General features: G+C 41.4%; 1 long non-coding RNA gene across 1 annotated transcript; it reads left to right on the top strand.

Annotated features, from left to right (window-relative positions):
- Positions 1-828: 828 nt before the first annotated feature.
- LOC117244886 lies at positions 829-12,795 on the top strand. The gene is made up of 3 exons (XR_004498785.1): positions 829-1,042; positions 6,059-6,298; positions 10,077-12,795. It is a non-coding gene; the product is annotated as an uncharacterized LOC117244886 (long non-coding RNA).
- Positions 12,796-17,316: the final 4,521 nt, after the last annotated feature.

The raw sequence follows: 17,316 nt of genomic DNA, 5'->3' as shown, positions 1-17,316 counted from the left end.
TTCCCTGCCTTTGATCCAGGTAAGGTAAGATCTTAATTAAGATGCTCCACTCCTTCAGTCTAAGAAATTACTGGCAGACCAGTTTATCTAGAAAACAGGTGGCAAGGCTAATAACAGATAACATAGGATCACAATTACTAAAACCAATAAAGGTTTTATTTCAATGATCATCAAGTTCTACACCTGTAGCCACCTGAACCATCTGTGACTGAGGACACAAGAAGGCAGAGTTGAGAATGCTTGAAAGTTCAATAACCATGAAAGTTTAAGAATGGTGTCAGGGTACAAACATAGGATGTTGATGTTTCTGTTTAATTCTGAAGACAGTTTGACTTAGATTTTGGAAGAAAGCTCATGGTGCTGAGGAAATCTCAGCTCAATGATGAAATTGTGACCTCCTCCACAGGTGTTAGTTGCTCTGTAGCCATCTTAGTCACAGCTATCAGAGTCTTGTTTAATCAGAATATCCTTGACAGATGGCTGAAGAGGGTATATAGTGCAGCTGTATTTGAAATAGCAAAACAAATACAGGTTAACTGCATTATTATTATTATTATCATTATTATTATTATTATTATTATTATTATTATTATTATTATTATCGTTATTATCATTATCATTGTTATTATTATTAACAAAAGTTAATGAAGGAAGAGAGTCTGTCAATAAAAGGAAAAAAAATCCTGCAAGGTATTTACAACATTTCATCAAAATGTTTCAACATGACCTGTGCAGGATAAAAAGTGGCAAAGGCCAGCACATTCCATGCAGTCTGAGTGGAGAAGGGAGGTCCAAACTCAATAAAAGCATAGACAGAGAAGGCAGAAACTGCTGTGACTCCTGGGGCTGAAGGATGAGCAAAGAAAGCCCTACCAGGAGGTGGTAGAAAAGCAAGGGTTAGCCAAGTACATCTTTTATTACTGCATCAGGTGCAAGGATCTAGCAGACCCCACAGGAAGGAGAGAGGAGCTGCTGCAGAAATTTGGTTTCTACTGGGCTGCAAGTTCCCCTTGCTCACAAAAGCAGATCAACATAATACCAGGTGAGTGCCCAATGTTCATGTCACACCACCCTCCTCTGGTCCTTATTTCCATCCTGAGACTAGAAGATAAAGAAGATAAAGAACTTCACCCTCTCCTTAGCTTCACTTCTAGTGGAAAGAAGTCAGGGGAAACAGAAACTTGTAAACTCTTCCTTTCCAAAAGGAGAAAAGTACAATGCAACTACTGAATTAGCTTTTCCTGCAGAATTTGAGAGGTGTGTTAACCCTTGATATGAGGGGATCAATCTCCTTGTGTCTTAAATATTATGCTTAGTACAAGATGCACTAAACTATTCCCTGTTTTACTGCTTCTACAACAAACCTGTCAGGTACTCTAGACAACAGACAGCTACAATTTTTAAGTTGTTGAAGTAAAACTCCTACTCAAGAGCCGCTGATAAAGTGAAACAACTGTGAGTGCCTCCTGGTCCTGTTGTTTCAGGCAACCTTGCTTCTGTAAATGTTCCATGGCACAGCCAGGTACCATTGTGCTGTGCAGAAAACATTACAAAAGCACACATTAAGCAGGAGTCTTCTAATTTGGCACCAGATGCTTCTTCACTTCACTTATTTGCTCCTGTATGCTCTTGGGCCATCTCTTTACCAGTTCCCTTCATTTTCTTCCTTTCTCAGTTATTCTTAATGGTTTGCAGTCACAATCCAGCACTCATTGCACTAAACTAAATGTTTTTAACAAGACTAGTTTCTCTTCACTAATCAGATCTGTTCCCTAGGATACCTTAACAGCTTTTCTCATCATTTATTCTTACTCTGTTTGAACACTTGGAAATAATTTACCTCAAGTTATATCCCATATTCCAGACAACAATCTCAGATGTAAATAAAACTGCACTAATTCTTTCTACACTTCTCTAAAAGCATCACTTCCATTCAATGACCACATCAACTCCTTCCCAGAGCTTTCATTGAAAAATTGCATGGTGGGAGATGCTCCCATCCCAGTAATTCATCAGATCACTGGGATCATTCAGCAAAATGCTCTACACTTGTGCCTACAGACCTCCAGCTCAAAAAGGTCTTTTCTGTCTCCCTCAGTGTGCAGCCAGCTGGCATTTTCAGTGGGCTGAATGAAGACAGAATTTGGTGCTGTGGGACAGGAGGATGTGCTGGCTGAGGTGCTACAATATGAGAACTGCAGCATGCTGGACACAGAGGGAGAAAAACACACAGCTTTCTTTCCTGCACAGTCAGTACCAGATAATTAGTCAGAATGAAGACAAAGGGCCAGTGGCACAGCAGTAGTTTCTGCCTGTGATCAAGAATCTCTGTCCTGAAAAATAATCATCATTGCTCTCCAGCAGCAAGGAAAATGTTTATTTAATTCATGTAAGAACAGTAACTTATCACAATCAATAAGCCTTTTTTACAAAAAAAAAAAAAAAAAGAGATAAATGTGACTCCATGCCTACAGCCATTTCTCCTGTTCTTTTTTCATTTTTTTACATCTCAGCTTGGTTTCACAGAGACAAAACCCCACCATATTACCAGAACTTCTTTCTATCCCACGTAGCTGTGCCATGATTAAGTGTCCTGATTTTGGTTAGGGTAGAATTAGTGGTTTTTCAGATTAAGTATGAGAATAATGTTGATAACACAGTGATGTTTTGGTTGTTTGTAAGCAGTGCTTACCCTGAGTCAGGGATTTCTCAGTTTCCCAAGCTCTGCTGGAGAAAAAGAGCACAAGGATCTGGGGAAAAGCACAGACTGGCCAAAGACATATTCCACACCATAATCTCATGCTCACTATATAAACTGGGGGGAGCTGTCCAGAAGGAGTGAATTGCAGAAGAATCCAAAAAGGAGAGCATCAACCAGCAGGTGGTAAACATTTGTATTGTCCATCACTTCTTTTTCCTGTGTTTTATCTCCTTTTTCTCATTTTCATTGTAATTGTTATCAGTGTTAGTATCAGTATTATATTTACTTTATTTCAATTACCAAACTTTTCCTATCAACCCACAGATTTTACCATTTTCTCCTGATTCTCCTCCCCATCCCAAAGAGCACTGAGGGTACAAGCATTCCTATCCATTGTGTGTGCAAGGAAATGGTTCTGTAGCTCAGAGTCCCAGAGCAAAGGCACAACCATCTCATCAAAAATTAACCCAGTGACTTCAATTCCTGCCAGCAAGAGACCATGACCACAACCAGAGCCAGCTTGGGAAGTACAAATTTCAACCAACAGCAGCAAAGTTTACCTTAAGTGGACATGATGAGAGCACACTTTGAATTCCTCTGATGGCAGAACTGGGGGAAGCAGGGAGTAAAGTGCTCTGTGTGCTTGAGAACCGTGTTTCTGCAAACAGCAAGATAAACTAGACATGGTGGGGGCAGAAAAGGATACCCACACATGTATCCTTTTTGGGGGAAAAAGACACTTTCAGTGCATCAGAAGGCAGTTTTAGATTTTCCAGTTACAGTTTCAACAAATTGAGGAGGCCACAGAACACTAACTAGAGTATCTGGAATACAATTTCCTGAGGAAACACAGGTATTTACTACCTTGTGGAAGCAGATTCCACATTATCCAGCCAGGCTGGTAGTGGGTATGCAGCACTTGATAAAAAGTGACAAAGGAGCCTATTCCCATGGTATATATCCACTTTCTACAAGAGCATCAGAAGCAGCTACCAGCTGTTTCCTCAGCCAGACATACCTGCATTCAGTTCAGGTTAATGCTGGAAGTCAAGGCAGCTATTGAATGCAAATAAAACACCCACTTCACACAGGGAAGACTCAAAGAATGCTGTCTTAAAAATTATCAGCCACTTCAGAATGTCTTTGCCCAAAAACAGGCTCTAGAGAGCTTTACATGGTCATGGTCTAATCTGGGTAGGATTTTTGGGTTGAACTGGTTTAAAATCCAGTGCGATGAACTTACAAAAACATTAAAGGTCTGTTCATATTTCACACACATAGATGTGATATCTGTAAAGACAAAATTGCTTCATCCCTCTGAAGTCTTTATACAAGTTTAGAGTAAAATATTTCTGCACAGTTAATCATTTGGTTAAGCTCCCAAAGTGGAGGGACACAAAACAAGCCAGCTGCAGACACTGCTCATTTGCCACTTGGTGTGGCAAGTGAAACTCTAAAATCCAAGAGTTTTACCAAACATTTCTAAACTTTAACAGGAGGCAGGTTTCTCCTCTAAATCTGCAAGAACACACTTTCAACAAAGCAGCAGCAAATACAGTTTAGGAGATACAGTAAATAATTGAGTCCTCACAGAATGACTAGCTGTTCACTCCTGCAAGTACAGACTCTGCTTTGGTTCTGATCCAGACAGGAAGAGACTGGGATGGATTGACTTTGACAAATGTAAGCTATTCAACATATGCTGGCAGGAAATGTTTACATCAGTCAACCACAATTCTGCCAGGACCACTAAACATCTTGTCAGTCTACACCACGAATGCAGTTAACACAAGGCAAAACAGAATACTGAGGAACAAATTTGAATAGATGGCTCTAATTGGAACAGTATTTTCAAAACCTAGGCAACAAATGCTCAGGCAGTTGACGTTCCCTCAGTGCTCACACCTTCCTGTCTGTACCACCACCCTCTCTCACATTGAGTCAGTAATGTGGATGTCAGCCTCTAAGCAAATCTTTCTAAATAAAAGTGACCTAAGCTTTTATACCTTAAAAAACTATCCAACCAGTTCCATTAGCCTCACACAGCAGGACATAAGGCCTCAACACAGCTCTTGCCTAGCCTGCAGAGATGATTTTGGTTCCACTGTCCAGTGGCAAGTAGGCTGCACTAGTCAGGAGCACTGTGACCTCTGTGCCAAGGGCACTCTGCCTGAGGGGTGCAAACCTATTCCCACCACCACCTGAACTACTGCTTTTTCTCCAAGTCCCATCTTCCTGTCCCTTGTTCAAAGAGGCAATACTGAAACACTCGCTGCAGCCCTGAGAACAGGAAGGTCCTGGCTGGCCTGGATTCACCACAGCTGCCAAGGGCAGGGGCCTGGGGTCACTGTCCTGTCCCACCCACCAGAGGTCTGGTGTCAGGGGAGGGAAAGTTGAGCACACACAGAAGTGGCACCATTTCATTGCTGTTTTTGTTTGGGGATGATGACAGTGGCCAGCTCCATGGATTCTGCCCCTCTGACACCACTGCCCATCCCTTCCCATCCCTCGTGGGAGTTTGTCCATCATTCTTCTTCATTTGCTCAGGCAAGTGGAGCACCAGCTGCAGGAACATCCACAGCTTGCCTTCATCCTGGGAAAAACTGCATGTCCCCACCAGGCTGGGGAACCACCTTGTCTTCTTCTCATCAGCCATGCTGAACTGGGTTGAGGTGTTGAGCACCTTCTTGTGTGTAAATTGTAAATTTTGCTATCCTTTCATTATTAATGTTGTTGTTGTTTGTTTCTTATGCCTTTGCTGTTTGTTTTCATTAAATTGTTATTTCAACCAGTAATCTCTGTCCCTCTCTCACCAGAGGGAGTGGGGACAAAGGGGAGAAGATTTTTTAGTTTAATTCCCAGCTGGTTTTACAGCACCACACTGACCAAAGCAGATTCCAGATAGACAGAGCTGTAATCTCCCAAACAGGACAGGATCCAAAATGCTGAAAATGCCATTTGAGGATCAGGTCTCTGCCATCATCAGCAAGTGACCTAAGGCCTCTGTCCCACACAATTGAGTGAACTGAGTACAGGTGCTATCTTTAAATAGGAAGTACTTGAGGTTAATGGCTGGCTGTATCTGCTGACAGCATTTTTTTAAAAAACATGCATAATGCATGATAAGCAGTGTTCAGAGGAAGACAAAAATAACTGTGTATCAAAGAGGCTGGTTCCTTATTTGCCTCCAAGGGCAAATGAACATGCTGGTCTTGCATGTAAGCAAATCACTTTTTCTTCTGAAAAGATGTTTCATCAAGTCTCCTACAGACAAACATCTGCCAACATCAACATTCACTGCAAAACAAGAAAACCTCCTTAACCAGAAGGTGTAATATAACTTATTTCCAATTAAAGGTCTCTCTTCAAAGCAATGATGCATTTCCTGGGAAGATGGAACTGTTTGCTGAGACTCCAAGAAGTCTTGGAGAAGCTTTAAGAAGACTTTAAAGATTGCCATCCAGCTGTTCTACATTTGATGAGGTGTATGTGACAAGGTGATGGCACAGTGTGACGTGTCCTCATGAGATGAGTAAGGGAAGTCATCAGGGCTCTGGCCAGTGATGTGACAGAAAACTCAAGAAATACAGCAAGAAGGTAAGCTCATTTGTCTGGCTGCTGTCTCTTAGGGAAGAATGATGAGACTCAGGATCTGAAGGTGGTTTGGTAATTAGGATAAACACTATTAAGAATTTGACCAGAAAACAAGACTTTATCCAATCCAAGACAGACAAGGACAGAGTCACCTTCTGGAGTCTCCAGGGAAATGGTGCATTATGCCAAAAATACAAAGACATGACCTGTGTGGCAAGTCTGATAAGGAAATAGATACACTACTAGGCCAGTACACCAGGAAGTGATGGATAAAAATCCACAGAGCAATCAATCTGAGTTAAAACCATTTGAAAATGAGCCTCAAATACCTTGCTTTCTGCATCCAGACATTTAGACTGAATGTAAACTTCCATCTGAAGGCTGATGCTGTTGAGGATCAGATCCATGCTTCAACAGCCAGCCTAAAATGACAAGCTATAAAGGATTAGGGACACAACCAGGTGCTGCTTCGAGGAGTGACGAGTTTTCAGGTCTTGGGATTCTGTTGGTATAACAAATTGAGTATGTCACTCAATAAAGGGAGTGATTTTTTTGTTAAGGCTAAGTGTAACCACTACCCATGGCTTCACATTCTGGTGGCAGCACCCAAGACAAGACTTTCTCTAATTAACCCTTGAATTAACTCTGGTTTTTTATTCAGTTTGTGTGGAACATACCATTATGAGAGCAGGTGTTTCTTTAGCATGACAGCATTCCTCAAAAGCTCTTTGGGGGCTACCCCAGGAACAAGGAGCAAGGCAGCTGGTAGATGACAAGAATTTGGGTAACTATAGAGAAGCCCATAAAAAAATACCTTCCTTGAATGGCTCAGCTGCCTCACAGATGGAAGGAAAAAGCAGGATATGGCTAGCAAGATGTCCAAAGTGCTAGCAGAACCAAAGCTGCAAATCACAGTGATAAGGGGTAAAAGGAAAGTGGATCAGTTGTGTTCTGGTTACTTTTGTACAGGCTTTTAGCAGATATGTTGTTCTAAGGGTAACACTCCCCACCCTGTTACCTATGCCAAAAGATGACACAACACTGCAAACCTTTATGTAGTAATTCTGCATTATGTCAGATCTCTTGGCTAAAACAACTGTGGAGAGAAAAAAACACATAACTCTGCCAAAGGATGAAAACAAAGTTTATTGGGATTTTTTTTTTAGGGAGCAGGACACCTGTGGACAGGGATGGAAGGAAACTCAACTTTTTGAAGAGTTTATCAAGATATCTCAAAGGCTCTAAAAGAAGTACAGCTGCTACAAATAAAAGGCAGCAGCCTTCAAGCATTAATAATCCACTAAAAGATAAACAACAAAGTAGGAAGGAAAGCATCTTTTCATGACAAAAGGAGTTCACTAGTGTTGGAACATGCATTATTCAAAGTACTCAGAAGTGATCTGAAAAATGCTACTAGGAATAAAGAACTGCTAAGAATACAGCTTTATATTTTCTGTATAAATTCATGGAGCAAATCTTATCTTGAGCCTTTCCAGCTCTCCTTATTTCAAAATGAGTGTAACAGAACTAAGCCAGCACAGGAAAGGCAACAAGAATGAAAGATATGTATCAATTCCTGTATGAGGCTAGATTATAGACTAGAAACATATCATCTAGAGAGAAAAGGATATGAGAATTTTACACTATCAACAGCTTCAGCAAGGCACAACTAGTCTTTTCTAATTTTCCTGTATGCATTTTATCTATTATTACAGAAGGCTTAAAAATTCAGAAAGTGCTTTTTGACACTATTTATAACTACACTAGAATGCATTGTCAGAAAAGGTTGTGAATATCAAAGACTTACTTTTTTTCCCCTCTTCCATGGCTGCCTAAATACCATCTCTGCATATTCAGTCCTGACAAGCAGATTAAAGAAATTAGTCTCTTTCCATGGTCCTATATAGCTTGGTCTAAATCACCAGAGTTAGCATCCATAAACTGATATTGCTGGAAGCTTTCTACATTAAATCTAGCAGTGAAAAGTGAGGTTCTCAAAGAACCTCCCTAAGATGTCAGCACAGCTTCACCAGAGCCTCACCTCCAGGCATTTCTCTGAGGTGGGAATGGGGGCTGCAGCAAAGTCACCTGGGCTCTGCCTTGGCCATTACACACAAACACAAAGGCTCACTGAACCAGAGAGGCCTACATCCAACAATCATTTCTCCTATTTCCCCCTAATCTTTAGTGACTGCTTCAGGATCTATCTGCAGTTAGATGAGAGATTATTTGAGGAGGAAATGTGGGTGATTAACAGAGAAAAGAATGTACTTAGCCTCAAAACAACTTCACCTCAAAATCCTCCAGGAACTCTACGCAGTTCCAAGATGTACTTGCTTCTGCTGCTGCAAATATTAATAAACCAGGGACCAAAAGTATTTGCACTCCTTCATTCATGGAGCATGGTAGAGGTATGATAAATGGAACAGGAGAAAACAGTGCTTTTATCTTTTCCAGCTGAGCAGGATGCAGTATCTCTATTCAGCAAAATAGGAAACTCATGGGATTGATGCAGATGAGCCTCTTATCTCAAGAGCTTTTCTCCAGAAAAGTGAGACAGTCCAAGAAGAAAAGTCTCCTGTATTCTGTTCTCAAAGACAGAAGGAAAGAGGTAGAAAGTCACACAGCTCCTAGGTCAACAACAAGATACTTGGATATCACCACTTACCTCTTGAATGAGAAGCATTAAACATTATGGGGTTTTTTTAACTTCTTTCACTATCCAAGGTTTTACACGAATATGTAGAAATATTTCAGTCCACCTGGGGTCCACCTCTGCCCTTGATTCTTAATTGTTCAATTTAGGTCAGTATTTCCTCTTTTTTCAGCAATAAATCAACTTGCCCTGGTGCAACGTAGAATTTGGTAAAACATTACATAGTCCAATATCCTTTCCAGCACAAAGTGTGTTGAGAAGGCTTCACAAATTTGACATGCTACCTTCAGAACACTGCCAGCCAGCCCTTTAGGATTAGGGTTAGTATATCTAGCTCCTTACCACACTTGCCACACAGATCATGACTTTGTATTTTTGGCATAATGCACCATTTCCCCAGTTCACCATTTCAAAGTTGGCTCTGTCCTTGTCTGCTTTGGATTGGGTAAGTCTGGTTTTCTGGTCAGGTTCTTACTAGCATTTATCTTAATTTCCAAACCACCTTCAGATCCTGAGTCATTCTCTCCTAAGAGCCAGCCACTAACACAACTCTGTTAGTAAATGTGATTTCTATAGTGGATAAAAAGTTGCTTTTCTAGAACTTGACGTCCTTCTCACTGCCATTTTTCAAGCTGCTTTTCTCCAAGTTTAATTTTTTTCTGTATGTACACACACTGCAGTCCTTCACCCAATTTCAAAGAAGCCCCATGGGGTTTTTGTGCAGACTTCCAAGAAGGATACTGTGCCTTATTTCCAGTGTCCTTCCTGTTACAAGTCCTGTACAGTCAGAGAAAGCCACTTACAGATCTTGTTACTAAATTCCAGCAGCATTAACACATTAACCTAAGGACACACATGGATATAGGCTTCTCTCACACAAAATCCCTCAGATAAAATCTAAAGCAGCACAACACAAGATAAGGATTGCAAGCTGGTGGGCCCTGATGGCTTTGTATGACCACGTCAAATGTGGCACTTGTCATTGCAAGACACATCAAACCACACTAACAGAGAAATGTTTCTTTTGTATCTCTGCCACTCTACTGGGAATGGTGAGAAGGACACAGACTCTCTTGTGTGTTGAACAGGAGAGTAAAGTTTATTATTCTTGGTCTTCTTTTACAGACATGTTGGAGAAAGTCCCAGAGGTGAAACTCTCATTGGTCATTAAAGCAGCACATCACCATCACTGGTTAAGTGGAACATCACCCCTGGACTGTTTTCCTAAACTCCACCTGCAAGGATTGTTGTCCTTTACCAAGGACTGCTTGGATTCTTTCTCGTGCCTTCTCAGAATGAGGAACCTGTAATTTTGTTTCACACAGGTTCTGTTCCCTTCTTTTTGCATTTAGCATCCACATCTCTTACCTAATATCTCTTTTACCCAGAGGTGTCCTGACCAAAGCAATTCAGCACACATCTGAATGCCACTGCTGGAAACAAAGATCTTCTAGATCTGGCTACATTTAGACAAGACTCCTGTTGAGTTATGGGCTACAAGGCCACTCTGAACAGTCTGTTATCTGCTGTGATGCAAAGGGCACATCACACCTTCCCTCCTGGAACAGTCACCTGAAAGCATCAATGTCCACACCTAAGGCAGTGCTGGTGTTCTCTACAGCACTCTCACAACTGTAAATATCACAAAACAACTTCAGGAGAAGACCATTGATTGTAAAGCCCTTCTTTTTTCATCTAAATAAACATATTTTTCCTTTAAATACATTGAAGAAAATCAGGAATGCTGCAAGAGGAATTCTATAGTACATTCTGTAGTATCACAGCAGCTTACCCAACAGTGTTGTACCAACATATAACTGCACAAGGCATTGAACAGCATGGTCACCTCTAGAGCTTAGAGCCCTGCTGTCAGCAAATCTGGCTGTAAGCCTGACTTCATATCATCATTTCATTGAATGACTAACCCAGAAACTTCTGTTGGATTTGCCTGCAATCAGCCAGTTAACACCAACAACGAAAAACATTCTTTTATTTTTGCTTCTTCCATCTAGCACAGTATCAGAAAAGCCTGCAAGCCCAGCACAGCTGTAGAATCTTTCTAATTGCCTTGACTAGCTACTCAGGTTAGAAACATAACATTAGGCTAGTTAGGAAATGTATCTTTTTCCTTTGAATTTGCCCCTCAACCTGGCCTGCTCCAGGCTGGCCAGGGTCCTCCCACCACTCCCACTCAATCAAGCTTGCTCTAGAGGGGAGCACAAGCTCTTTTACAAAATTATCAGCACAAAGCTTCTATTTCACCAATTACTCTTCCCTGCTGCCCTAATCAGTGCTTCATGGGTCTGACACTTAGGAGGATAATTATTTTCTCTGTAAATACCTTTCTGTGGCCTCTAAAGAGACAAAACAAGCCCTGCAAAAACTTCCCACAAAGGCCAATCAGTGCTGGCTCCTATTTCCTGCCACCAGCTCAGCACAATTAACTCCTGACACCTGATAGGATTCATTGCCTTGTTCTTTAAAACACCACAGTTTCAGCTTGATGCCATGAAACAATATTTTCAAATTACAGCAGCAGCCACTCATGCAGTGGAAACGATAAAATTTCCACTCAATGCATGTTAATTGGATTATTATTTTAAAGTCATGCTCACCGCCCCCACATTAATAACAAATGAGCTCCCTCTAATTATTATTAGAGTAACTCCCATGCAAATTAATGATTAGGCCATAAACACCGTGCAGCTGACTTGCCATTATTCTCACATTTGAGCAAATCAGCTAATAAAGTGACAATAAAAAGGGAAATTCTTTTATGCATTACTGAATTCCTTTACTCATACCACAGGCATACAACAAAGGGCTGTTAACCACTTTTTCCTTTCACAAAATGTTCAACTGAAATTATTCATCATTGTCTGGTAAAAAATGACTGCAAAAAGCTGCATTTGTCAGTCTTGTGTGTTTGTAAACAATGTTTTAACCACTGCTCACAGGGTACAGTGTAACCAGACAGTCAAGGATATAACATGATCAGGATAACCCAAAGTTTTAGAAATAGTTGTTCTACATGCAACAGCACCAAATAATAGCTGATAACCATTGAAGGATTTTTTACATGTGTAGGACTTCTAAACCAACACAAACTATGCTTTCCAAAGGGATTTAAACTAATCACTCTTTATAATATATTGGTACTATACTACTTCACACTGATGAGCAGAGGAATTGAGTTTCTAAAATTGCATGAATACATTATAATAAAAGTAGAAAACCTGTTCCTTGCTAGCCCCCCCACACCTTTCTGACTCATTTACCAATCAGTTTCCCATTCTGTAGTCATCCCATAAAACTCAAGCATAGCTCACAGCCATCTGATAAACCTTCAAGCTCCTCAGACTTGCTGTGGTCTGAGCTCTCCAAGCTCCTGAATCACAGTCATTTGAAACTCTCAGATAAGGGAGACCTTTCCCTCCACCCTCACCTTCAACCCATTTCTTACTAATCTCAGGTTTAGATCATAATTTTTGTATTTTGAATATAGTTGCATTCATTACCAAACACACACTATTATCTTTATATTTCTACATTATGAAAATTGGAATTTGCTGGGAAAATGCAAGTTGTACTGCAGAAACCAATATCCATTAGTTTTCCAGACAGAATACCCACGAACAAGAACACATAAAAGATGCAGAGCTCTGGATATGATTACAATGCTCTTTGGTGCAGAAGGAGTAAAGATCTCCCTGATTAACTTAAATGATCATATTGCTCACAGTAGCAAAACTACATCATTTGATATTAATGCCCTTGATGCTGATATTAAAATCACCCAACTGATGTAAGAGAAAATGTTCAGTACCTCCTTCAGGAATGATGAGTAGCAGTGGTCAACATTTTCTACTGATTTTCTGAGAGCTGTGTTTCTATGTGGATTACCCAGTACTGCAATTTCAGTTCAGCACACTCTACAAATGCACACAAAACCGTGGCCAGATGGGTAAATCAGTGAACTCTCTGCATGCTTTATTAGATTGAGCTTTCTCAGCAGTTTGCAAGACCAGGAATAAAACATTCCAGCTTCCTAACCAGTCACCACACCAGCAGAATAATACACATGCTCTGTAGATTCCATCTGCATCCAAAATTAAAAAATAGCAGGAAAACTACCCCCCCAACATTAAGGGGAAATACATAAATGTCTTATTTGTGTGACATACTGGAATACATTCAAATCATACAGTGGCAACTGTGGCTCAGTCCATTTATCCCATGTTTAATAAAGGCACTTCAGAAGACTCCAACTTAGCCCTCGAGGAGTTTAGATTAGTGCTAAATAAAAACACCCTTGTTATCTGGTTTGTGTGTCATTGCTCAGTTAGGGTTTGATCTCTTCCCTTTCCACAGGGCATTGACTGAGATATCCTGCAAGTGCCACACCCTCTTAGTCACACAGCTGCAACTCTGTCTTCTGCTCTTCTTCATGACCTGAGCAAAACAAGGTTAGGAGCTCTGCTCCAAGCACAACTTGAATACTCAAACCTGCAAGTCAAAGCAAGGCCAGCTCTTCATCATTGCAACTTCCTTTCTCCACCTGGGAAAACGTCACTGTGACATTGTCACACATTGCTAGGTGTAAAACACTGCTTCACCAGGGTGGGAAAGCTGGAAAGCATCAAGCACTGTACTTGGGAAGCACCAAACAACACAGAGCTCCAGCCACAGCTCCTTGTTATCCTGCCTGTAACAAAGATGCTCAGGGTACAGAACACATCACCTGTTTAGCTCTGTCCCATCACCCAAGCAGAGCTTCCCCTTGCCCTGGGACCAGCCAAACCAGCCCTGCAGGAGAACTCACCTCAAACACAACAAAAGGGTCCTCCACACCTCAGCCCTGCCCTCTCCCCCACAGGGACAGCTTAACGAGAGCCTGGAGACAGCTGATGCTTCCCTCTGCCTCACCACCAGAAGTGAGATGTTTTAGAGTTTTCAGCCTCACAGCTGTGGCCATGTGAGGACATGAGCTCCTCAGGGCACACAGCCCCCACTGATACCAAGATCAGCCAGGCTAAAAGACATTTACAGCTGTCTTTATGTAGAAGTTCTGTAAAGTCCATTTGTTGTTCTGTAAAGTCCATTTGTTGCTATTCTTCCAGGGAGTCATCAGATTTGTTAGCCCCTAGTACCACTTTATTTCCAGTATTTGAGTTATTTCTTTTACATGTGCCACGATTTTAAGTCTTTGAATATACAGTCTCAGTCATCTTGGAGCTAATTACTGCCTTTCTTAAGTGTTTTAACAATTTGTCTGCACTCCAGTGTGCAGACTGGTGTTCTCTGTCTACTATTTCTCTCATAATTGCTTCAGGAACTATTACTTGTCCATTAAGGGTGACTGCCCATCCACAGGGGTGAAATCTCCCTTCTAATGCTTCAATTAATTGACAATCTTTTGCACTATCTTCTGGCTTAATATCTGGTAGGCTAATCTCTCATTGTGGAAGCAGAGCATGGAAGTCTTTGTGTGCAGCCTCTTTAGAGACCCTGCCAGCAAAGTCATTTTCTCATCCTGGCCCTGTTTTGTCTGGTGTGCTCCACAGTGCAGAACTGCAGCTCCAGCTGGTTCCATCCTGCTCCCAGTAAATGTGGTATTTGTGTCCCACGTTTGATCAAGGACCCACATGCCAATAACAAACATCCCTCCTTCCAGCCTGCCCCACGGGATGCACACTGTGCCAAAAGCACATTTAGAATCTGTCCAGATGTTGATTTTCTTCCTTTCACTCCCTTCCAATGCCCGCGTGAGAGCAACCAGTTTGGGCTCTGACTTTAGAGCCTTGGATTCAATGACCTCGCTCTGGGAAGTTAAAGCACATATCCTGACGTGTGTTTGCCACTGCAGACAAAGCCACTCCTGTCTGTGAATAGCTCCCAAGCTGGGTTCTCTGTCAGGCTGTCCTTTAAATCCAGTCAGCTGCAATAAACTTCTCTGATCCTTTGTGGCCAGCCACCTTCTGATTACTTCCCACTTTGGTGGCCAACAGAAACATGGCAAGATCAGCAGTAAGAGGTGGTTTTGAGGGCAATCCTGTCCCATTAGCACCACTGGGTACTTCAGCACTGGGCTGTGGGACAGCCCCTTCTGTTCCGAGCCTGTCTGCACCATGTGCAGTACAGAGATCGTCGTGCTTGGTCCCAGACTCGATTCTGGAGCTTGCTGAGTCACCAGCACCATGGCAGGGACTGATCACAAACAGCTCAGCCAACCTTGGCTTGCACCATCCAGCTGGTCAAGGCCCTGGCTCGTCTGTGTGTCCCTGGGAATTGTGCTGGCACTCCCCAAGGCAGCATTTTGTCGCTTGTAAGTGAATAATTCAAAAGATCTCCTGAAATCTGGCAAGTCTAAAGCTGGAGCCCTAATTAGTGCTTTCTTAAGTTGTCTGAATGCAGCCTGAGTGTGATCAATCTATTGAATGAAATATTTTTGGGCAGTTTTTAAAAGTCCACATGAAGGTCGGACTGGGAATCCGTAATTACTGATCCTCACCTGAACATTCCAATAGAGACACACACAATTCCCTGACAGTTTTTTTGGCAGACAGCTTTTTCTTCTTTCTGTGCTTGGTTTCATTTGACCTCAGAGAATTTCAAGACACAAAAAGGTCACAGTCTTCTTCATCACTTGGCATTCTTCCTTGATATGTAACCATTTCATCCTAAAAAGTTGAACAATTCCAGTTAGGCCTCAGCACTGTTCTTTAGTTTTGGTGGCTATCAGGATGTCACCAACATACTGTAACCAAGCCCATTGCAGGTTAAATTACTTCCATTCCTCTAATTCCTTTTCCAGCTGATTCCCAAAATTGGTGGGGCTATTTTCAAATCCTTTGATAGTACAGTCCAAGTCAGTTGAGTCTTTCTTTGTTCTGTAGCTTTTCCCATTCAAACACAAACCATTCCTGGCTGTCATGGCTTAGAGGCATGCATAAAAAGGACACAGGATCTTTCCATTGAACTTCTTATGCAGAATTTGCACTCAAAAATACAGTCTCTCAGATCAGAGAGAGAGAGAGAGAAATTAAACTCTCTTGGCTGAGAAGTGCCATCTCATCCAGCTCCATTTTTCTTAAAACAAGTTCTGATGCAGCCAGTAGTTAATTGGTGGTTTGAGTTTAGCTAAGTGAGTAACATCACATCATCTTGCTGATTTTCACTGCACTGTCCATCTCAAACCTGGTCTAGCTTTCAGAAATTATTGGTGGTTGTCTGCACAAGTGATAATCACTGAATTAACTTTTTTTATGGTCAAGGCAAACCTGCACAGTCCAGGACCTCTGTTCTGCAGGTATTTCTTGCTTTGCAGGTGATAACTTTTCCTACTACTGAACATATTTTCCTATTTATTTATTAATTTATTGATTTCTGTTCATACAAATATAAAATCTCCCCACAGCCAAGCAGTTGTATTAACCTGGCATCCAACTTTTAAGATTCCTACATCTCAGGAGTAAATTTACTCTGGCAATGTCAGCTTAACTGCTTTGGATATTCTGGTATGTTTTAGACCTCTTTGGCTGCTTGATTCTTTTGAGAGAAAACCCACAGCTTTCTCTGAGTCTGAAATAAGTGAAGGAAAAATAAAGTTTTCTATCCCTCTGTAAGATTAAGAGCAAATTTCCTACCCAGATCTGGCATACCACAGTGCCTTTCTACTCAAAATTCAACATTGCTTGCAATAAAGTGATGCCATGAAAGATAACTGAGCCCATTTAACCATGACTTTCATCTAGATAAATGCCCCAATGTCAAAGTCTTCTTCAAACAGGGGGTAGAAGAGGTTTCCTGGGAAATGCTGGTTTCCTCCTGATGAGCACTTGGCTCTGCAGCAAACAGTTCATGGCTGCAGAATTGGAGATGATTTTCCCCAAAATTCCTTCTGAAGCTCATCTCTGGTATTTTGCAGCTGATGTTTGTATGTGGATCTGCTCTGTACAGCCAGTGGAGAAATTCAGAATCCTTCTGGGAAGAACATGTTGTGGGGCAAAGAAGGCTTCAAAGCAACCCTGAGGAAAACTTTTTGGGTTTTCCATTCATTAAAAAGGAAACACAGAGAGATTATTTTATCTTCTTAAAACTGAGCTCTAATTTAGTACCAAGAGCATAAGATCAATCTTTAGAATCCCTTCCTCAATAAAGGCTTGTATTTGGTATACTTGTTATTTTTGGTAAATTGTTTGTTTCCTTCTCACCCCTCCTAATCAAAGTCAGCATCCAGTTACAACACAGCTGAGGAAATAATCAAAAGCTTCTGTAAGTCAGGATTAGTTGAGCCCCTGCTACTAAAACCTGCATGGCTCACAGCAACTAGAAATTCTGCAGTATTTTTTGTGACTGTCTTGAT

This window comes from Parus major, chromosome 9, assembly GCF_001522545.3.
Source record: "Parus major isolate Abel chromosome 9, Parus_major1.1, whole genome shotgun sequence".
NCBI lineage: Eukaryota > Metazoa > Chordata > Aves > Passeriformes > Paridae > Parus > Parus major.
The sequence above is the reverse complement of the archived record's forward strand: the minus strand, read 5'-3'. Positions and strand labels throughout refer to the sequence as shown.